General features: G+C 42.0%; 2 long non-coding RNA genes across 3 annotated transcripts; one reads left to right on the top strand and one right to left on the bottom strand.

Annotated features, from left to right (window-relative positions):
* Positions 1-11,422: 11,422 nt before the first annotated feature.
* LOC138973976 (uncharacterized) lies at positions 11,423-13,105 on the top strand. Its single transcript, XR_011458255.1, has 2 exons — positions 11,423-12,202; positions 12,574-13,105. It is a non-coding gene; the product is annotated as an uncharacterized lncRNA (long non-coding RNA).
* LOC138973975 (uncharacterized) lies at positions 12,652-23,077 on the bottom strand. 2 transcript variants are annotated; one of them, XR_011458254.1, is made up of 6 exons: positions 22,419-23,077; positions 20,568-21,912; positions 18,742-18,963; positions 16,112-16,260; positions 15,798-15,928; positions 12,652-14,740 (listed from the first exon to the last, which is right to left on the bottom strand). It is a non-coding gene; the product is annotated as an uncharacterized lncRNA (long non-coding RNA). The 2 variants fall into 2 exon arrangements; XR_011458253.1 differs by lacking the exon at positions 15,798-15,928 and having other exon boundaries at positions 22,419-23,075.
* Positions 23,078-23,612: the final 535 nt, after the last annotated feature.

Here is a 23,612-nt window from a genome sequence, read left to right as displayed (position 1 = left end):
TTTGCTCACGTCATTTGGCTCTGGAGTTCCCAATTAACAATAGTGGTCACAGTTTAAAACTTGGTAATTAAATAATTAAACGGTCAATACTTTTAGTTTTAGCAGAGAACGTACCTATCGCTATCGCAATTATAGATTATAACGTATTAAGAAATGTGTGTGTTAATAGTATGAAGTGTGTGGGGAGGGGAGAGGGGGGTTATTTATAAACAAAACCACTTGATGCCATGAGGACAGAAATTTGGGAAAAAGAATAAAGTCTGCAAACCAAACTTAGCACAACTACAATAGAACAGGATGAGTGAGTGATCAGGGTGAATGAGTTAGTTAAACTGTGACTGAATATCTATTGATTGATTCATATTAAAGTGAACATTAGGGGGGGGGGGGTTAGAAATGCACCATTGTGCACTCGCCTTGATGTAAGGAACATTACTGCAGTCTCCAACAGCTTCAAAGTGGGTTAGACAGGCTCTTGATAAAGACTGAGGCAAAATGTGCCAAATTACACATTGTCTTGTAAGAAGGAAAAATCTTCATTTGTCACCTTTCTGCACTTTTTTGACTTTAAGGGGATAGCCACAATGGTCACAGACAAGATGCATCAAACAGATTTCAAAAATACCCCAAACTGAACTTGTTATGACTATTTGTAACCCCTCTCACCTTTTTGACTTGGCCGTACCCAAGCCAAAAGGCTAAAAAAATCATAACTAATTCCATGTTGACTTGTTGGTGGGGTGGACCTATTGTTCCAGACTTGCCTTGATTAGAGCAACAAGAGTGCAGCGTCAAACAGCTTTTAAAATTTGTTTTGACCTCTTGACAATGTACATGTCAACAATCCCTGACTGTGATGTAGAAAGAAAACATCTTCATTTCTCCCCTTTCTCCACTTTTTTGTGTGTCAGTGCATAGCCACAATGGTCACAGAAAAGATGCAGCAAACAGATTTGAAAAAGACCCAAAAGTGAACTTGTTATGACTATTTCTAACCTTTTTCCACCTTTTTGACTTGGCCGTACCCGAGCCAAAAGGCTAAACAATCATAACTAATTCCATGTTGACTTTTTGGTGGGGTGGACCTATTGTTCCAGACTCGCCTTGATTAGAGCAACACTAGTGCAGTGTCCAACAGCTTTTAAAATTTGTTTTGACCTCTTGACAATGTACATGTCAACAATCCCTGACTGTGATGTAGTAAGAAAAAATCTTCATTTCTCCCCTTTCTCCACTTTTTTGTGTGTCAGTGCATAGCCACAATGGTCACAGAAAAGATGCAGCAAACAGATTTGAAAAAGACCCAAAAGTGAACTTGTTATGACTATTTCTAACCTTTCCCACCTTTTTGACTTGGCCGTACCCAAGCCAAAAGTCAACAAGAGGCGAAGCCTTCAAGGCTCACGTAAGAAATCGACAAACAGTAACACAAACTCAATCACTCCGTCACACATACACACACACACACACACACACACACACACACACACACACACACACACACACACACACACACACACACACACACACACACACACACACACACACAGTAAGCATAGGTGAAACTATGCAAGAAAGCGAGACCCTGGATCTGCCAAGAAGTCTCGGCCCGCTCACAATAACAATGACCGAGACTTTCAGTAATTCCTTTGCGTGACGTCTAACCCTCTTACGTCATAATGTGACGTCTTCAAATAGTTTCTATCACACACGTCGAACACTTTTGACCGAGACTGACGTAATCCATAGACTCGGAAATGTTAAAGTTTCTACCACAGACATACACACATACATACATACGCACGCACAGACAGACAAAGTTTATCATCGCATAGGCTACACTTACGTGGAGCCAAAAATCAGTAAATAACAAAAACATAGTTAAGTTTGAGATAACTGAAAAATGGTAATTATTCAATTTCAATTTAATGGGACATCAGTCTGTGGTAGTACAAAGTCTCGTTCCTTGACTTCTCTTTTTTGTTATCACTGGACCGATCTTTATGAAATTTGACATGAGAGTTCCTGGGTATGATATCCCCATACGTTTTTTTTCATTTTTTTGATAAATGTCTTTGATGACGTCATATCCGGCTTTTCGTGAAAGTTGAGGCGGCACTGTCACGCCCTCATTTTTTAACCAAATTGATTGAAATTTTGGTCAAGCAATCTTCGACGAAGCCCGGACTTCGGTATTGCATTTCAGCTTGGTGGCTTAAAAATTAATTAATGACTTTGGTCATTAAAAATCTGAAAATTGTAAAAAAAAATAAAAATTTATAAAACGATCCAAATTTACGTTCATCTTATTCTCCATCATTTGCTGATTCCAAAAACATATAAATATGTTATATTTGGATTAAAAACAAGCTCTGAAAATTAAATATATAAAAATTATTATCAAAATTAAATTGTCGAAATCAATTTAAAAACACTTTCATCTTATTCCTTGTCGGTTACTGATTCCAAAAACATATAGATATGATATGTTTGGATTAAAAACACGCTCAGAAAGTTACAACAAAGAGAGGTACAGAAAAGCGTGCTATCCTTCTTAGCGCAACTACTACCCCGCTCTTCTTGTCAATTTCACTGCCTATGCCGTGAGCGGTGGACTACGAGTATACGGTCTTGCTGCGTTGCATTGCGTTCAGTTTCATTCTGTGAGTTCGACAGCTACTTGACTAAATGTTGTATTTTCGCCTTACGCGACTTGTTCTTTTCTTACACAGTTACAATCCCTCTCTCTCGCTCAACGCCAAAACGTAGTTGTCAGCACCTCCTCTAGACATCTGGAGCGCAGTACTGCCAGAGAGGATGCCCACGCCCTCATATCATGGGCTCGGGCCGAGTCAAGTGGCAAGGAGGGCATGACCACAACCAAAACAAGTTTCTTGTGAACTGACGTACGAAATGCCACATCAACACATTTTAACTTCTCATAATCTTAAAAAAAAATAAACAACAACAAAACCGTGGCAACTCGTACTTCTCGAGTCAGTCAGTCACCCGCGTTCCGAGAAACATGCACTTGTCAACTTCAGTTTGGTGATTGAATCAGTGATTCACAATACTCCTACAAACCACTCATTCTGAAACTCACTTTTGTAATAAAAACAAGCAAACTTACATTGATTATCTGCTCAATAAAAGGATCCATCGCTGCATCAGGATTCTCTCTGAACGCCATTTCGAGCATTCGCCGGAAGTAAGCGACTCAGTCATTTGGTGACCTTGAAGCTCAAGCCAGTTATTAACAGAGATAAAGAGCAGCTGGCGCGAAGACAGCTGTCCAGGTAATGTAAGTCCGTGCTTTGTCGGATCGGATGGATCGAATACCAGCTCAGCTGGCGTGTGGTCAGTTGCGTAACTTTTATGAGTTACCCGGGGTAGCCGCTGATAACACGTTCGTGTGGTAATGTTTGATGCGCTCAGATCAAAGCCTCATTTAAGAGATAGCGAGTAACTGGGCTCGAATGTTTTAGTCTTTACCCCCCCCTCCTTTCTTCTTGTCTTTAACCAATGGAATAGCTTATCATCTTAGAATGTTGTGTTACTAATAGTTACTGAGATTTGTAATTGGATGTGTGTGACTCTAGCTAAAGTTTAATAATGTATGTGCATGCTTGGGTGTGAAAGAGAACGGAGAGAACTTTGAGAACTTCGGAAGACTTTGGACGTATTTGGTTGTGAGATCCACTGCAATAAAGTGACACCAACATCAACATCAAACAGGTGTGAGTGTGAGTGTGCGTGTGAGCTGTGAGGAGGTGATTGTTACAAGAAAGTGTGAATGCGCTGTGTGAGTGTCAGTGGTGAAAGGGTCAAAGGTGTGTTTTCGTGTATTTGTGCGTCTTTTCGTATCTATTAGCTGTCTTTTCGTGTCTTTTCGCGTCGCGTCTTTTCGCGTCTTTTCGTGTCTTTTCGTGTCTTTTCGCGTCTTTTCGTGTCTTTTCGAGTTTTAGTGACACCGCAAAACGCAATGTATGAATGAGTAGAGCTAAGATCATACTCACGTTTGCAGTAGATGGCACCCACCACACAGACAGCGGTCACAGCGATCACCAGCAGTACCAGTATGATGATGACAACATTGTTTGAGATCAGGGTGGCATCTGCAAGGACACAAAATGAACATCTGGGAGTTTTTCTACATTGGAATATAATAAGAAACAAGCCCGGACTTCGGTATTGCATTTCAGCTTGGTGGCTCAAAAATTAATTAATGACTTTGGTCATTAAAAATCTGAAAATTGTAAAAAAAATATTTTTTTTATTAAAACGATCCAAATTAACGTTCATCTTATTTCCCATCATTTTCTGATTCCAAAAACATATACATATGTTATATTTGGATTAAAAACAAGCTCTGAAAATTAAAAATATAAAAATTATTATCAAAATTAAATTGTCCAAATCAATTTAAAAACTATTTCATCGTATTCCTTGTCGGTTCCTGATTCCAAAAACATATATAGATATGATATGTTTCAAGGAACAAAAAGGTATGTCAAGAAAGTTTTATTTATCTCTTTTTACTTCTTTTTTACTTCAAAGCAAACAGTGTCGGTGTTCTCTAAATGTGTTGATTTTTTTCCCAATTTGGGTGTGTTTTTTACATTGTTCGGGTTAGTGCTTGTTATCACAGATCTGTATAAAAGTATTTTTCCTTAAAAGTTCTTGAATTGAAGTTTGTTATGATACCAAACATGATTAATTTTGTTGATATTGAAGGGTTGTAAACAAAATCTGAAAAGTGCCCAAAATGCTACGTGTGCAAGGGTTGTTAGTGCACATTCTGACTGCGTGACTGAGGAGAGCTTGGCTGAAACTGACTACGGGTGGAAAGAGTTAAAAGTAAAATGCCGTCAAATTGTAAACTCTGTAGTCCCGACTCCGAAAATGAACTGCACGTTTGACAGCACACATGCGAAACTACACTTGGCCGACAAAATATGGGGACAAATTTCGAACCCACAATTCCCGTGTGAATTTATTAAAAGTTAAGGTCGTTCACTTGAATTTCTAGATCACCTTTCGGATGAAAGATTTCTTTAACATGGGTCACGTGACCGCCGCTCAATCAAGGGTACCCTCAAAATCGAGCGGACAAAAACGAAAACAAATCACAAAAGGGAAAACTTTACAACTTTTACATACGAGAAGAAAGTTAATAGAGATGACACAATTTTCTATTTTTAACTCGCATTGGGAATCCCGAGAGACCTTCTTTGTTTTGTGGGGCACTTACGGGGGGTCGAGGCTCAATGCAGGACCTCAAGAAGTGTTGTGCGGTAAGTAAACACCTCCAATAATTTGATCACAACTGCTCCAAAACTATGTCAAAAAAATTAAATGAAATTTAATCAGCGAGCTGTTTGCTTTGCCCAGCTCTCATGTCAGGAGTCCGGACTTCCGTCCGTCGTCATATTTTATTAAGTCCTCATCGATACCCATTCTTTAAAGTAGATTAAGACCGTTGGATTGAGGAAACCAAACCTACAAGTCTACCTTGCGCACGCAAACTCCGTGCCATACAGTACTAAAACGCTTCGCATAACAGTAACAAACACAATGACTGTTGGAGAATATTGCGGTTTGAAATGACAACCAAACACAGCATTAAGATTTGAACAAATAGAACGCTCAAACACTAATTCTAAGACTTTAGACTGCAAGGACTAGCTTCATAGGAAATTAAGAAAATGAGTACCGCTGTCTTTAATAGGACCCAATGTGAACTTAGGATTTAAGTACGTAAGCCCTATCAAAATGCAATTCAAAAAGTTGCACGTACGCGTTGAGAGATTTTTTTTAGAATTAATTTTTAATAATAAAGTTGTCTCCCTTCAAGTAATGAAAAATAACGGGCCAAACGAGTCGCAGTTGTTCCCCTTGTTCCCCTCACTTAAGGCACCTTGCTACTGTTGGCTATTGGTATCTATATATATATACGACTTGTGTCTGTGTGTGTGTGTGTGTGTGTGTGTGTGATTGATCGCCATGCACGGCCAAAGTTCTCGATGGATCTGCTTCAAATTTGGTGTCCATATTCAGATACACCCTGCACAAAATCTGGTCGATGAGATATTTCAATACGTGCTCTCAGCGCGCAGCGCTGAACCGATTTTGGTTCCACCTCAGCTACCCGGGCCCCCATACCGACACACCAAAGCCAAAGTTCTCGGTGGATCTTTTTCAAATTTGGACACCGTATTCAGCTACACCCCGGACACAATATCATCGATGAGATATTTCAACACGTGCTCTCAGCGCGCAGCGCTGAACCGAATTTGGTTTTTGTGTTCATTTCACCATTATAAGTAACTCTTCCTTATCTTCTCATCTTCTCCATGTTTTCAGCGTTTACCTCCCTTCCTTCGTATGGTGCACTTTTGTATGAAGGGGGCATCTTCGGATATTCCCCGTTCTGTTACTATTTTTAGAAGGTCACCGCAGTGTCCAGAACGTAAATTGGACCCGTAAATTATCCTCACTGTAAAAGTGCAAAGGTCGAATCAATTTATAGCCACGCGAAAAATACACTGTCATCTATCTCTCTATAGATACGGCTTCTCTGTGTTTGTGTGTGTGTGTGTGTGTGTGTGTGTGTGTGTGTGTGTGTGTCTCTATGTGAGGAACACCTGTGCATTGTTCAGTTCTGTTTGTGATGTGGTCTGGCGGCTTTTGTGTAATTTTATGTACTGGCCTTCCTTTGAGAAGCCATAACAGTTCAAAAGGGCTTAGAGATAAGCTCTAACTTGCTCAGTCCTGTTTGAGTGGAGTTCGCCTCCAAAGGTGATTAATACGGTTACATTCGTCGACAAGGATGGGACTCGATATGATCAGGAATGGCATTATGGCCACTGAATCATTTTCGTGCTGTTCCCATTCCACGAATCTGGGAGGGACCTAAGCTTGGCGGGTCCATTGTTCGGACCCGGCGAAGCCGGCGTACGGCTCTAAGTACTTCTTCCCGGCGAAGCCGGCTACCCGGCGAAGCGGGTATTCATTCTAGTCTATATATATACGGCTTGTGTCTGTGTGTCTGTGTGTGTGTCTGTGTGTGAGTTCGCGATGCACGGCCAAAGTTCTCGATGGATCTGCTTCAAATTTGGTGGGCATATTCAGGTAGACCCGGGACAGGACACAACCTGGTCGATATTTCAACACGGGCTCTCAGCGCGCAGCGCTGAACCGATTTTGGTTCCACCTCAGCTATTTTGGTTCCACCTCAGCTACCCGGGCCCCCATACCGACACACCAAAGCCAAAGTTCTCGGTGGATCTTTTTCAAATTTGGACACCGTATTCAGCTACACCCCGGGCACAATATCATCGATGAGATATTTCAACACGTGCTCTCAGCGCGCAGCGCTGAACCGATTTTGGTTTTTGTGTTCATTTCACCATTATAAGTAACTCTTTCTTATCTTCTCATCTTCTCCAGGTTTTCAGCGTTTACCTCCCTTCCTTCGTATGGTGCACTATAGTATGAGTGGGGCGTCTTCGGATATTCCCGGCGTTCTGTTACTATTTTTAGAAGGTCACCGCAGTGTCCAGAACGTAAATTGGACCCGTAAATTATCCTCACTGTAAAAGTGCAAAGGTCGAATCAATTTATAGCCACGCGAAAAATACACTGTCATCTATCTCTCTATAGATACGGCTTCTCTGTGTTTGTGTGTGTGTGTGTGTGTGTGTGTGTGTGTGTGTGTGTGTGTGTGTGTGTGTGTGTGTGTGTGTGTGTGTGTGTGTGTCTCTCTCTATGTGAGCAACACCTGGGGATTGTTCAGTTCTGTTTGTGATGTGGTCTGGCGGCTTTTGTGTATTTGTATGTACTGGCCTTCCTTTGAGAAGCCATAACAGTTCAAAAGGGCTTACAGATAAGCTATAAATTGCTCAATCCTGTTTGAGTGGAGTTCGCCTCCAAAGGTGATTAACACGGTTACATTCGTCGACAAGGATGGGACTCGATATGGTCAGGAATGGCATTATGGCCACTGAATCATTTTCGGGCTGTTCCCATTCCACGAATCTGGGAGGGACCTAAGCTTGGCGGGTCCATTGTTCGGACCCGGCGAAGCCGGCGTACGGCTCTAAGTACTTCTTCCCGGCGAAGCCGGCTACCCGGCGAAGCGGGTATTCATTCTAGTATATCTATATATATATACGACTTGTGTCTGTGTGTCTGTCTGTGTCTTCGCGATGCACGGCCAAAGTTCTCGATGGATCTGCTTCAAATTTGGTGGGCTTATTCACAGAGACCCCGGACACAACCTCATCGATGAGATATTTCAACACGTGCCCTCAGCGCGCAGCGCTGAACCCATTTTCGTTTTTCACTGCACGTTTTTTAGATCTCCCTTCCTTCGTGCGCCGGCGTCAATCCATTTTCCCGTTTGTACGTTACTATATTTAGAAGGTCACTGCACGTTACTATTTTTAGATCTCCCTTCCTTCGTGCGCCGGCGATGCCGGCGTACACCCGGCAAAGCCGGGTCCCCGGCGACGGCCGGGTATTCGGCTCTACTTCTTCCCGGCGAAGCGGGTAATCATCTAGTATATTATATACGACTAGTGTCTGGGTGTCTGTGTGTCTGTGTGTCTGTCTGTCTGTAGGCGATGCACGGCCAAAGTTCTCGATGGATCTGCTTCAAATTTGGTGGGCTTATTCAGAGAGACCCCGGACACAACCTCATCGATGAGATATTTCAACACGTGCTCTCAGCGCGCAGCGCTGAACCGATTTTGGTTCCACCTGAGCTACCCGGGCCCCCACACCGACACATCAAAGCCGCTAGACCACATCACAACGCCAAAGTTCTCGGTGGATCTTTTTCAAATTTGGACACCGTATTCAGCTACACCCCGGACACAACATCATCGACTGAGATATTTCAACACGTGCTGTTCATTTCACCATTCCCAGTAACTCTTCCTTATCTTTTCCAGTGTTTTGCGTTTATCTCCCTTCCTTCGTGTGGCTTCAATCCATATTCCCGTTACTACGTTACTATTTTTAGCATGTCACTGCGCTGTCCAGAACGCTTCCCTTGCACCCGTAAGTTGTTCTTACTGTCAAAGTGAAAAGGTCGAATCAATTTATAACCACGCAAAAAATACACTGTCGCCTATATCTACATATTTATAGATATAATTTGTTAATATTTTTCCTGTAAAGTGATATTTTCTTTTCTGTTTCAGATAGAATTTGAGACAAGCATCTTAGAATTCTTTTAAAGCCTGAATGGATCGCATTCCAGTACAGGAAAGGACCAAAATCGTTGAACTTTACTTTGCTACCAATTCTGTGGTTCTCGCCCAGCGCGCTTTTCGGAGAGAGTTCCCTGGCACACACTGTCCATGTGCGAGAACTGTGAAGCGCCTCGTGGATAAATTCAGGAACACTGGTAGTCTCGATTGCGCTGTGCTTCATAGCACGCTTTACTGTACCTCTCTTCGTTTTAACTTTCTGAGTGTGTTTTTAATCCAAACATATCATATCTATATGTTTTTGGAATCAGGAACCGACAAGGAATAAGATGAAATAGTTTTTGAATCGATTTCGGAAATTTAATTTTGATCATAATTTTTATATTTTTAATTTTCAGAGCTTGTTTTTAATCCAAATATAACATATGTATATGTTTTGGAATAAGAAAATGACGAAGAATAAGAATAAATTGTTTTTGGATCGTTTAATAAAAAAATAATTTTAATTACAAGTTTCCGATTTTTAATGACCAAACTCACTCATTAGTTTTTAAGCCACCCAGCTGAAATGCAGTACCAAACCCTGAACTTTGTCGAATATTGCTTTGCCAAAATTTCAATCAATTTAATTGAAAAATGAGGGTGTGACAGTGCCGCCTCAACTTTTACAAAAAGCCGGATATGACGTCATCAAAGGTATTTATCGAAACAATGTCTGAGGATATCATACCCAGGAACTCTCATGTCAAATTTCATAAAGATCGGTCCAGTAGTTTAGTCTGAATCGCTCTACACACACATACAGACAGACAGACAGACAGACAGACACACATACACCACGACCCTCGTCTCGATTCCCCCCTCTATGTTAAAACAATTAGTCAAAACTTGACTAAATGTAAAAAGAGTAAAGCCTAAGGCCTGGCGCTCACCTATGCAACTTCAGCAGGACATACGACGCACTGCAGATTAGCCCAGCCCGCTACACGTTGCGTGAATGGAAAACAGGCCAAGTACTCGTCATAATCCCTATCGCAGCATCAATAATATGCAGTGCGTCGTCTGTGCCGCTGAAACTGCGCAGGTATATTCTGCCCTTAACGGTTTTGTGGTTTGTGTTTCTGCAACTGTTGTAACATGTGCAAGACACACAGAGAGGGTAAATACAGCGAATGAAATTGTTTTAAGCGCTCCAACACCGTAAGTTTGCAGAACTGGAAGTGGTTCATTTGGCCTGTCCATATTAGGCAATCTTCCCATACCATATGCCCCACCCCAGTGTAATTTGATGAGCTATGCACCCCGGGTATAACTTAGAGTGTGTCACGTGGTCGCTGTGGGAACACCACGCATACATAACGAATTGGAATATTTCAACCAGGAAGGTTTTCCTTGCGACGTTGGGGCACACCGTGTTTATGGTTCTGTGTTGCACTCCCGGCGTCTTAGTACTGTACAACGATTTGTTCTCAGTATCTCGGTCTGTATTACAACTTGCTACATTACAGTTTAACATTTTAATCTCTAAATGACGTTCGTTTTGCAATCAAGGCATAAACGGGAGTGCCAGATAGTGAATTACCGAGTTTGGAGTCTGTGACCGACAGTACTGTATAAGCCTTCTTTACGTGAAAAACATGATTTAAGGTTCATAAGGATAGTTGGTTTGTCACGTTTCGTGGTGTGTGATTTGTCGGGTTGAGGACTGTGAACTGTAGCGTTACAACTACACAGCACAGTGCTGTAACTAGTTCAGTGTAACACGTGTGTTGGGTTGGGTTGAGGACTGTGAACTGTAGCGTTACAACTACACAGCACAGTGCTATAAAGAGATCAGTGTAACACGTGTGTTGGGTTGAGGACTGTGAACTGTAGCGTTACAACTACACAGCACAGTGCTGTAAAGAGATCAGTGTAACACGTGTTGTTGTGTTGGGTTGAGAGCTGTGAACTGTAGCGTTACAACTACACAGCACAGTGTTGTAAAGAGATCAGTGTAACACGTGTTGATGTGTTGGGTTGAGAGCTGTGAACTGTAGCGTTACAACTACACAGCACAGTGCTAGTGCTGTAAAGAGATCAGTGTAACACGTGTTGTTGTGTTGGGTTGAGAACTGTTCATTGTAGTGTTACAACTACAAAACACAGCTCTGCAAGAGGATCAGTGTAACATGTGTTGTGTTTGGTTGAGGACTGTGAACTGTACACTGGGCGAAAAGTGGCGTTTTGTATCTTACAAAACTACTCAAAATCCCAACAAAACTTCAAGTTTCAATGGGTTTATCACATTTTGGTGTTCACGACAACGCCAGATTTTGATTGGATTTTGTTGAAGTTATCGCAGCGAAATTGCCTGGAATTTCAGCGCGTTTTGCGACGGTCAAAACATCATGTTAAACCATGTTACAGCATGTCTGTAACATGCAAAAATTCCAAGTTTTGATGGCATTAAAGCTTTGGTTTAACGCCAAGTAACATCATGTTATCGTAGACTTAACTTGCAAAACTGCTTGTTTTGGTGGTGTTACAGCTTGCTTGTAATGTGATTAACATCATGTTATCGTAGACTTAACTTGCAAAACTGCTTGTTTTGGTGGTGTTACAGCTTGCTTGTAATGTGATTAACATCATGTTATCGTAGACTTAACTTGCAAAACTGCTTGTTTTGGTGGTGTTACAGCTTGCTTGTAATGTGATTAACATCATGTTATTGCTGGAATAACATGCAAAACCCCATGTTATGTTGGTGTTAAAGCTTGCTCAAATGCCTATTAACTCCATGTTATGTTGGTGTTAAAGCTTGCTCAAATGCCTATTAACACCATTTTAGTTGGTGTAAGGCATTTATTAATGTAAAAAAACACCATGTTATGACGTTCACATAATTGTTTTCCACTGGATGGAATTTTGTGGAAAAGAAAGCATGTTGTTTGGGAATTGTGTGCGGGTTTCATGCTTGGATATTGCACTATGCTGACTTGTCACAGGTCAATGACGGGCGCTGTGGCGTGGTGGTAAGACGTCGGCCTCTTAATCGGAAGGTCGAGGGTTCGAATCCCGGCCGCGGCCGCCTGGTGGGTTAAGTGTGGAGATTTTTCCGATCTCCCAGGTCAACTTATGTGCAGACCTGCTAGTGGCTTATCCCCCTTCGTGTGTACACGCAAGCACAAGACCAAGTGCGCACGGAAAAGATCCTGTAATCCATGTCAGAGTTCGGTGGGTTATAGAAACACGAAAATACCCAGCATGCTTCCTCCGAAAGCGGCGTATGGCTGCCTAAATGGCGGGGTAAAAACGGTCATACACGTAAATACGTGGGAGTTTCAGCCCACGAACGAAGAAGAAGAAGAGGTCACAGGTCAATTTACATTTAACAATATTAGTTTTCAAATGCATCATCCTTCACACATTATGTAAACATCTTTAACATTAACACTTTGGTTGTAAAATGATTGCACTTTATTCAAACAGGAAAAAAACAAAAATGCTGATTCACAATGTACAATAGCAAAGGACTATTTTGAGTGGAGACAGTGTTCATCCACACTATAGATGCCCTGTGAAAACATTGGCCATAGATATATGTGAATTACTTCCCTTGGGTATGAACATTTATGAATGATTAAATGGGTGAAAGAAGGCCACACAAAATGAAAATCAGTAAATAACAAAATCACTTCCCTTGTGAGTAAGAACAGTCATACCATGTTCCAACTTTTTGCTAAAAATTCGCCCACAATGTGACCTTCAAAGTTAACAAGAAGAGCAAACGCTCGATCGAGTCACTTTCGCAGTTCTGAATATTATATGAGGCATCAGATGGACAGGAAGAAATTGCTATTCACAACACAATGCATACCTGAAGAATGAGATTGCATGGATCGAGCAACTGAATCAAATCCGATGAATAGTTTCAGAGATATGATATTTCAATTTTTTTCCTTCAAGACATACCTGTGACCTTGAAAAAGGTCAAAGGTCACCAAAGCAGACGTCAAAGTGTAGAGGTCACTGGGAGTCACGTTCACATAAAATTTGAGCCCGGTCACTTTTATAGTTTCCGAGAAAAGCCCAACGTTAAGTTGTGTGTTGCCGAACAGAAAAGGCTAGTTATCTCCCTTGTTTTTCTGATAACGTTCGTAAAAGGCTACAGATGTAAATACTTTGATGTAAAGAATAATCCTACAAAGTTTCAATCACATCCGATGAACTTTGTCAAAGATATAAAATGTCTAATTTTTCCTTTGACGCTGACCTGTGACCTTGAAAAAGGTCAAAGGTCAACGAAACCATCGTTAAAGTGTAGAGGTCATTGGAGGTCACGACTAAACAAAATATGAGCCCGATCGCTTTGATAGTTTCCGAGAAAAGTCCAACGTTAAGGTGGTGTCTACGGACGGCCGGCCGGCCGGACGGCCGGACAGACTAACACTGACCGATTACATAGAGTCACTTTTTCTCAAGTGACTCAAAAAGGGGTAACTGAACTTCATGTTTGGATGTCATGGAGTCCAACATGAAGAAATGTATAAGAACACAAGAATGTATGAATGACAAAGAACAAATGTTTATTTTTGAATGTTTTATGTATGTTATTATTACGGACACAAAAGCTCAGCAATGCAATTTCTCTTTTAGAGATTAATGAAGTTATTGTATTGTATGTCAGTAAATTTTGAAAGCCCTAGATTCATAAACATCTGAAAACTGCTCAACGTCTTTGCATCACGGCACATTAATAAAAGTAAGAGTTAGTAAGACTGGCCTAACTGCTATGGTGAGGCAGTAATAACTCGTTGATGAAGAATTATTTGAATTCTGAATTTCGAACAAACAAATACAGTGTCCTTCCAAACCCCCTTTTCAGGCCTCCAAGAATAAAAAAATAAGCTGGTCTTAAAAAGGAGGAAATCTGCTTAATATGTAGGTAAATGTACAACAGGTTGTGAACAGAAAATCCAAAAATGTAAGGTCTGAAAAGCGGGGAAGTTTGAAAAGGGGGGAAGGGGGGGACCTAAAATGTGACGATCATAACAACCATAATTTATCTAACAAAGTTCATTCTGAAATCTTCTTCAGCGTTTGATTATGGAGAGACTAAATCCTCAGTTCAGATGTGGTCTTAACTCCTTGTCTCCCAGGTACACACAGTCACTATGTACATTGCATCTGTTATCATTCGGCACATATCCGCATCCTGCTTAGACTGTTAGCTTCAGTCGCTTCCTGTAACGTTGATCTAACGCCAGGATTCTAGCCTGTTGATACAGTTTCTACAATTCTGAGTGACCTGCTGCAGCACAGCTGGTCTCGGCTTAAAAAATCTTGGTCAACATAGATGGGGTACAAAGTGTTAAAATAAAGCGTCCTTCCAAAGTTGATGACAGGTCCCCAGAGTATTCACAAAATTATATGGTACTGGAACTGGAAGCCTTGCACGGCGACGAAAAAGATGTCCACGCCTACATGAAGAAGCATCCTTCACGGCTTCAGCGGAAACAGTCGGCTGGGGATGAGGACAGCACCTATGTAAAAAATATAGACAAGAACAAAAATATATGTCAATGGGAAAACAAAGAAACAAGTAGAGAAGGACCTCCCCACCTTTACACAGTGAAAATGAAAAACACATGTGAATGTACTTATGTTTTAAATCTCCCCCCCCCCCCCCCCCCCAATTAAGACCAATTATCGAAGATATTTTTCAGTCCTCAAAGGAGAATTTCACTGTTCTCACGGAACCCTGTAGAAAACTGAGCTGTGCTAATATATTATGTAACTGCAAACATCCCTCAAATTCAATATTGCAAGCCACTATACATTCCTCATAAAGGCACTTCATGCTCACGTGTGAAAACTAACATAAGTTTACAAGTGTGTATCTACTTATAATAATAATAATAATAACGGGCATTTATAAAGCGCCTTATCAGAAGTTCAAAGCGCGTGACAACAATACGTGTATAAAAAATTCATACAATCACTGTCAGATTTAAACAACACATCATGCACATCTCACATCCCCAGACTCTATGCCAAGGCCAAAAAAAAAAGAAGTCTGTTTACGGTATCCCGACCGACCTTATTTTTTTGCGCGACCCTAGACTTTTTTTTGGCATTTGGGAAAAAAAGAAAAAAAATCAAAATTTTAAAACAAAGTTTGTCAATGTTTTTTGGCAAAATAATTTGATGTTTTTTGGAGAAAAAAAAAATCCCGACCTACTGACCCTATTTTTTGGGCCGATGTTACCGTAAACAGACTATTTTTTTGTTTGGCCTAAGGAACTATCCGTAATGTTGTTGGAACAAGTGAGTTTTCAAATTGGACTTAAAAGATGAAATCATGTATGGAGAGTGACGTAATAGAAAGGGGAGTGAATTCCATAACTGAGGGCCATGATATGAAAACGTGCGGAAGCCATGAGCCTTGCGTTTAAAGCAACCTTGACGGAGAAGTCGAGCATCAGCAGAAGAATGAAGGGTGCGAGAGGGAGTGTAGAGGGAGACCAGTTACGAAAGATAGGCAGGTGCCGATTCAGAGAATGAGAGATGATCTTGTAGCAGAAGCAGGCAGCTTTATACCTAATACGTTGAGACACAGGAAGCCAGTGAAGTTCTTTCATGAGAGGAGTGCTGCAGAGTGTTGTACTTTTTGCAAGGGTTGGAGAGTGGAGTCAGGGCAGCCTAGGAGAAGGGATTTGCTGTAATCTAATCTACACAGAATGCAGGATGTAACGAGAGTTTTAGTGGCATCAACAGTCAGAAATGTTCTTGTGGAACCTATTCTTCTAGTTCTAATGTAGTACCTGTTTGTAGTGAACTCACCAGCAGGAGTATTGCATACATAATTACGCATTACTGAATTAAAGTAACTATTTTCAAAGCTTCTCGCTTACCTTGGAATAGTGTCAAGCAGCTTATGTTGTGTCTAGATCAGCAATCAGATCTTCACACTCAGCCTGCACTTGCTGAAAACTGGACATGCCTGTATCTCAATCAAGCTGTTGTTGCGGAGACAACGGAACCATGCTCAAGTCAGGTCCAACTGAAATAAAAGCATATTGTTAGCTGATAAATGATTTGATCAAGCAAAACCATGCGGTATTTTTTTAATAAAATATTTTGTATACCGTAAAAGTCGACCTATAAGCCGCGACTTTTTTTTCCTAAATGGACCCCTGCGGCTTATAAGGCGGTGCGGCTTATGAATGACTTTTTCTGAATCAGTGGCGTGTATCCGACTTCGCTCAGTGACCTAGTTTCCGGAAGTTGGATCGCCGCTGTGTAATGGCCTTGAATCAGCTGTGTTTACCTCAATTCACTCACTCACCTTCTTTTCGGAAGTTTGAAGCATGACAATAACTCACACAGTAATGGGTTGGCATACACCGGTTTTGATCGATCACTTCGCATTGCTACTACAGAGAACAGCAACACGCACATCTCCTAAAACAAAGCAACGTACAACTGACCACGATGCCGAAAACACGGAGGCAGGCCTATGATGCAGCCTACAAACTTGCTGCCATAGACTTGGCTGTTGAAAAAGGCAATCGCGCTGCTGCTCAACAAATCGGCGTCAATGAAAGCATGATTAGGCGTTGGCGAAAGCAACGAGGCGAACTTGTGAAATGCAAGAAATCCACAAAAGCATTCCGTGGTTGCAAGGCACGCTGGCCACAATTAGAAAACGAAATGGAGGACTGGGTCAACACACAACGTGCGGATGGTCGCGGTGTTTCAACTGTTCAGCTTCGTCTGAAAGCACGCACCATTGCAACACGTCTGAAGATAGACGACTTCAAAGGCGGTCAATCTTGGTGTTGCCGATTTTTGAGGCGCAAAGGTCTGTCACTGCGTGCACGTACAACTTTGTGCCAACAGCTGCCGCCAGACTTCCAGGAGAAAATGATGTCATTTCGAAACTACGCACAAGAGCAGGTAGCTGAGAATCTGATTGGCCCACAGAACATAATAAATATGGATGAGGTTCCGTTGACCTTTGACCTTCCATTGACACGCACAGTAAACAAAAAGGGCGAGTCTTCTGTGGCACTGAAAACAACGGGACATGAAAAAACACACTTCACCTGTGTTTTGTCGTGCACGGCTTCGGGTGAAAAGCTTCCGCCGATGGTGATTTTCAAGCGAATCACAATGCCGAAAGAAAAGTTTCCGAGGGGGATCGTCGTGCAGGTTAACAAGAAGGGGTGGATGGATGAGAAGATGATGGACACCTGGCTGACAGAATGCTATGGGAAAAGGCCAGGGGGTTTCTTCCGTCGCACTAAAGCTCTGTTAGTCATGGACAGCATGCGTGCACACATCACTGAGAAGGTCAAAAAGTCAGTCACTGCCACCAACTCCATCATCGCTATCATCCCGGGTGGCACAACAAAGTACCTGCAACCCCTCGATATCAGTGTGAACCGGCCCTTCAAAGTGGTGATGAGGGATGAGTGGGAGAGGTGGATGGTGGATGGCGAGAAATCATTCACAAAGACTGGCCGCATGCGTAGAGCAACCTTTGCAGATGTGTGCCAGTGGGTCCTGAAAGCTTGGGATGCCGTCAAAAAGTCAACGATCATCAACGGCTTCAGAAAGGCTGAGATCATCACTGGAGCAGACGACGCGACAGACAACACGACAGCCACTGACAGTGAGGCCGAGAGTGACACTTCCGGTGACTCTGTGCCAGAAGCCATTCTGAACTTGTTCATCTCCGACACTGAGGAGTCCGACTTCAGCGGATTTTCAGCATCAGATGTTGAGTGATTTACAGAACTAACTACAGGTGCTGTGTGCAGGACGAGAGGACAGTTTGATAGTCCAGAGTTCTGTGAATCACTCAACATCTGATGCTGAAAGTAAAGTGCAAAACTGACAAGTTAGCCGGTTCGTTTTTGTGTGTGTGTGTGTTTTTTTCGTTGACTTTCGATGTTTCTTGACTTGAACTTTGCTTCTAGGCGCGGCTTGTATGCCGGAGCGGCTTGTGTATGGATTTTTCTGAATTTTTTTTAAAAATCGGGGGTTGCGGCTTATACCCAGGTGCGTCTTATAGGTCGACTTTTACGGTACCCCGCTAATGCAAAAATAATGTACTTATTTACTATTAGCATTAATTTTAGCTGGTCATTCAAACCAGAGCTTGTTCTAGAACTCCACAAGAACAACCATGGCAGTTGGCAATGGCACTGGCAGAATACAGATCAAAACAATATTAGTATTAGCCTCACCAAGGGTTGACTTCCCATCAAAATGAATGACGGACTGAATCAAACTTCAGAGACATTACAATTTTTCACAACGATTTTTTCAGCAAACAGCCATGTTTACCTGTACAAATGTATCAGTGATATCACTATGAGTATGACAGTATGACAGTGTGGTAAGCTTACCGAAGATTCGTTCAGTATAGACTTTCTATGTAAGTAGTGGTCCAGTGAACGATACCTTCCGCCTGTGGTTCGAGACAGAGATTAAGTTGAAACTTAATTCGAGAAGCCAAACACTGACGAATACTTACGTATTTTGAGCAAAACCCACGCACGTCGACCACAAGTTGATGTCTGCTGGAGTACGTAATCATAACGTAGAGGACAACAGTTTCACTTGGCTGGCTTCGGTTATTCCCTGTATCTGTTCCTTGCTGTTCTCCAAGAGACACCATGGTGCAGCAAGCTGAAGGGTGTCCTGTCGTATTTCCTCGAAGTTGTAGTAGGCAACCAGGAGGTGGGGGGCGACTGACCTGCAGCAGAATTCAAATCAATTAGTCAAGTCACTATGACATATCTTTATTGTTATCGCCACACGATGGGCGCTGTGGCGGGGTGGTAAGACGTCGGCCTCGTAATCGGAAGGTCGAGTGTTCGAATCCCGGCCGCGGCCGCCTGGTGGGTTAAGAGTGGAGATTTTTCCGATCTCCCAGGTCAACTTGTGTGCAGACCTGCTAGTGACTTATCCCCCTTCGTGTGTACAGTAGTCCCTTCCATTTCCGGCCCTTTCGTGGGCGTGAACCTACCCGGAGCGGCCAGCTTTCCCATGACTAATGAGTTTTCCTTCTATAATTGACTCTTAATGGCCGTTAACCTGTCTGACGCGGTAAACGGTCACTGATTTTTGCCCTAAGGTGCCCCTCTTACTCGACAGGAGCGGCCACTTAACGGCCACTTGTCACTTTCGCGGGTGAGCGCCTGTGGTGTGTGTGTGTGTGTGTGTGTGTGTGTTGTGTGCACAGACGGCACAGCACGAGCAGACGACGTGAATACTTACGCATGCGCAAACTGTAAATACAGACATGCGCATACATGTACATTTACGGCAGTCACTTCCGGATCGATCACAGCTGATGTGAGTTTGAAACACTTGTTTATCTGACACTCAAATACATATATAATAATCCAAACAACACACATAGAAACATACGAAACAATAGCTTAGCCAGGACGATCGAGTTAAACACGCAAATAATTAAGATGTATAAACGAAAGCAAAACTAACAGAGACAATGAATCGGCGGCTCGTGGATGATCGCTTTCTTTTCTTCATGAAAACTTGATCGTGTTTTGGGGTTTTTTTTGGAGGAGGAGGGGGCCTGTAATGAACGGCCACCTGATATTTGCGGTCACCTTTGCAATGACTAATGGGTGACCGGATATGGCAGGTACTACTGTACACGCAACCACAAGACCAAGTGCGCACGGAAAAGATCCTGTAATCCATGTCAGAGTTCGGTGGGTTATGGAAACACGAAAATACCCACCATGCTTCCTCCGAAAGCGGCGTGTGGCTGCCTAAATGGCGGGGTAAAAACGGTCATACACGTAAAAACACGAGTGTACATGGGAGTTTCAGCCCACGAACGCAGAAGAAGAAGTTATCGCCACACCAACCCTAAATTTTTCCTACCATACTGTACTATTTGTTATCCGAGAGAGAAAAAATCCATGTTGCAGACTCAACTGGAAAAATTCCCTTCTCCATCATCTAGTGGACAGAGCTCACATGATTTCAAACAAATCTTTTTTTAAAAGTCACATACTTTGTGCGACAGTGTTAGTTTACTGTAACTGTAATTTATAAATAGCAAATTAAAAAATATCACTTATCAGATAATCAGCTAAATGCCTGGCAGATGACCCTCATTCAAAGTGAGTCGTGGCTAAACCATGAAACTAGAAAAACAGGTTATAATATATAACTATAAATCTCACACTGACAGCGGACAGAAACTGAGAAAACACCCAGTATACATGTACCGGTACTCACAAAAGAGTTACAAGTAGCATATTATCACTATCAGTATCACTAATAGCATACTATACTGGGCAAATAACAGCAATTTTTACTCACTGGGGGTTTCCTGGCTGGAGTCTTTGGTGTTTCTGTTAGGCGCGTTTGATCGATCTGCGCGATCGCGCTGCGCGTTTGGTGGATCGATCAAACGCGCACACATCGATCGATGTGTGCGCGTTTGATCGATGCAAAGAATACAATACAAGAATCGTTAAAACGCGCAGCTCTTATACTTGCGCATTTGGACGATCTGTCACAAAGTAAGTCCCTACCACACACAAACGTCGCACGCCGGAAGTGAAAAGTTTCAAATACAGGAATGTCCGAAATATACCCCGACAACGTTTTTGATTACAATTCAGCTATTTTTTCTTTTTTTTTTGATTACTGCTGAGCTCTATTCACATAGGCTCAAGTTAGTTTTATTGCTTCAGTCTCTCTTCATTCGTTTAACTCATACATGATGGAGAGGTTTAGGCACACACTGCGGCAAGTGGAGGCAGATACATGCATCAGCCATGTGTCCCAAATCAATCTTGATGTCAAGCGAAAAGTTCAATACGATTGTGAACCACCTAAGAGACAAACACACACACACACACACACACACACACACACACACACACACACACTGCACACATGCACTTACATACACCCAGACACATACACATACACACCCGCGCACATACACACACATGCACAACCTTACACACACAAACACACACACACGGGCGGGGATGTAGCTCAGTCAGTCGGTAGCGCGCTGGATTTGTATCCAGTTGGTCGCTGTCAGCGTGAGTTCGTCCCCACGTTCGGCGAGAGATTTATTTCTCCGAGTCAACTTTGTGTGCAGACTCGCACCTCGGTGTCCGAACACCCCCGTGTGTACACGGCAAGCACAAGACCAAGTGCGCACGATGACTGCCTAAATGAGAGAGAGAGAGACAGAAAGAGAGACAGAGAGAGAGAGAGAGAGAGAGAGATGCACGCGGGCCAAGGAAGAGAGAGAAAGAGATACAGGGACAGGGACAAACATACTGACAGTAGCTGAAGTATATGGGTTCATCGACAGAGAGAGAGAGAGAAAGAGAAAGACCTACTTCCGGTCATAACTTCCGGTCATTGCCAGCAGACGTGTGTGTGCGTAGTACGATGGTGATTTGTTAGACGGATCGTCCAAATGCGCAAGTAAATATATAACTTATAAGAGCTGCACGTTTTAACGATTCTTGTATTCTTTGTATCGATCAAACGCGCACACATCGATCGATGTGTGCGCGTTTGATCGATCCACCAAACGCGCAGCGCGATCGCGCAGATCGATCAAACGCGCCTAACATTTCTACTGACTTCTGTAGCACATGGTTGGTTGGCAGACTTCCTGGAATGAGTGCTCGCTTGCCTGTAGGCCCAGCAAAAAAACATGCAAAGAAAATGTTCAAAATGCTGAGTCGAAATTATAAGTTAAATTAACTAAACAGACCTATACATTTAGATCTATTGAAATAGAAACAAGAATTAGTAAAACACACTACTGCAAATCTGTCAAGAATGAACAAGACTGACTCAGTGACCGAGTAAAACAACAAAAGAAATCTAAGTTCTAACCCAGAAGTTTACTAGAATATATTCAAAAACACATTATCACAAGAACAAAGAGTGGTTTTTCCCCATTACCTAATAATTATAGCTCAGAATTACGCCTTTGTCAATGTATGATTCAGAATACGATTGTGTTATTTTTTGTCTGCGAGCTGTAAAAGTACTAGTTACTACAAGTACTAAGCTTCATACTGATTGATTGATACTACTAGAGCTTCGTCACTTGAAGCATTACAAGCAAAACAACACAGCACAGACAATCAGATGAAAGCTTATTTTCGCTATATTACTAGTTTTTTTACGTACCGTATTTGAAGCATGTTTCTTTGAAATGTCGGGAACATATCCTCGCATTCTTCGGGTTGAAAAGCTTGTCAGCACGGTTGATTTTGTGGAAGAGCAGCTCTCCATTCGGCATCCGCTTTTCCGTTTGGTATACCATGGAAAGTTATAAGCGTTGAAGATCTTAGTGAGCTCACGCTGCATCCAGGCATACAACAATTTGCACCGGGCATCTTGAAATCATGGTTCACTTCTCTGGCATCATCGAAAAATGGCGAAACGGAAGTGACTTTTTTCGGAATGCAGCTTTCTTCCGGTTGTCAGCACTTACCGCGAGCGCAGCGAGTTGGCGATTGATCCAGTCAATACACAACTATGCGCCGGCATAGACCACTGATCTAACAAGAAAAATGTTCATTCAAAATGAACAGCGTCGATGCAATGTCCACCAAAGATTTATTTTGGGAAGTGTTAAAGGTTAGGGTCAAAAGTTAATGAATTGCATGTTGTGCTGGATATAGGCCTATATAAATTGTTTATTTCAGTCAATGCTTGCCATAATTGATCAAACAGCCACAAGAAAAAAAAACTTTTTAATTAAAAAATAGAGCTTGTTTGAAACAGGTAGAAAGGAAGAGTTGATATTGCAATATCTGTACGTGGGAATGTGGTGAAAAAGAGTGCTAAAAGTAGTAAGTCAGTCTCAGATCCATTTCAAATATTTATTGCAGAAAAACAAAATACAAATTACAAAAAAACACAGAACCATTACCAGGTGTCCTAGGAATGTTTGAAAACAATAGTTTTAATTTTACACTGTAAATACAGGAATCAGAATTAAACACCTCAAACTGATTGGCACATGCATAATGAATCACCTGGAATTGCAACAGGGAGATACTGAAGTAATTGGAAACAAACATCTGAAATTGACAGAGAAACAATTGAAAATATAGTACCAGTTGACATGAGCGTACAATATTTTAATGGAAGTGCAATTTTAGCACGAAGCATCCGCACGAGGATGCACTAACAATTACATAGTGCCACAAAATGTGTACGGACATTTCACAACCGTGCATTATTAGCACAGAACACATACATGGGGGCGCACAAAACATTATTGTGACAATAATTTACACGAAACATTTCACATAAGTACATTTTTATGCATGGTGCATCTACTACAGGAGGGTGCTCCAACAATGATGCATAGTG

The sequence above is a fragment of the Littorina saxatilis genome, linkage group LG8, assembly GCF_037325665.1.
Source record: "Littorina saxatilis isolate snail1 linkage group LG8, US_GU_Lsax_2.0, whole genome shotgun sequence".
In the NCBI taxonomy this organism is placed as follows: domain Eukaryota; kingdom Metazoa; phylum Mollusca; class Gastropoda; order Littorinimorpha; family Littorinidae; genus Littorina; species Littorina saxatilis.
Note: the sequence above shows the minus strand (reverse complement) of the source record. Positions and strands in the feature narration are given on the sequence as shown.